Here is a 781-nt window from a genome sequence, read left to right as displayed (position 1 = left end):
AGAGAAATTAAAGATTTAATCATTAAGAGAAATTAAAATGAAACCACAATGAGATGCCATCTCACATCAGTCAGAATGGCTGTTTTAAAGTTAAAAAGTAACAGATATTGGCAAGGTTGTGGAGAAAAAGGAATGCTTATACACTGGTGCTGGGAAAATAAATTAGTGCAGCTACTGTGGAAAGCAGTGTGGAGGTTTCTCAAAGACCTTAGAACAGAACTTCCATTTGACCCAGCAATCCCATTACTAGGTGTGTATTCAAAGGAATGTAAATCGTTCTCCAGAAATACACATGCACCTGTATGTTCACTGCAGCACTATTCACAATAGCAAAGACTTGAATCAACCTAGATGCCTATCGACAGCGAAATGAGTAAAGAAAATGTGGTACGTATACACCACAGATTACTATGCAACCATAAAAAACATCATGTTCTTTGCAGCAACATGGATGCAGCTGGAGGCCATTATCTGAAATGAATTAGTGCAGGAACAGAAAACCAAATACTGCATCTTCTCACTTATAAGTGGGAGGTAAACATTGAGAACACGTAGATACAAAGATGGGAAAAATAGCCACCAAGGCCTACTTAAGTGGGGACAGTGGGAGAAGGGTAAGTGGGAAAAAGACCAACAACTTCCTATTGGGTACTATGCTCACTACCTGGGAGACAAAATCAATTGTACATCAACTCCCCAGTGACACACAATTTATCCGTGTAACAAGCCTGCACATGTACCTCCTGCGCTTAAAATAAAAGTTGAAAATAAACCCACAGAA

The sequence above is a fragment of the Cebus imitator genome, unplaced genomic scaffold (assembly GCF_001604975.1).
Source record: "Cebus imitator isolate Cc_AM_T3 unplaced genomic scaffold, Cebus_imitator-1.0 Scaffold417, whole genome shotgun sequence".
NCBI classification, from domain to species: Eukaryota; Metazoa; Chordata; class Mammalia; order Primates; family Cebidae; genus Cebus; species Cebus imitator.
This window is presented reverse-complemented; position numbering follows the sequence as displayed.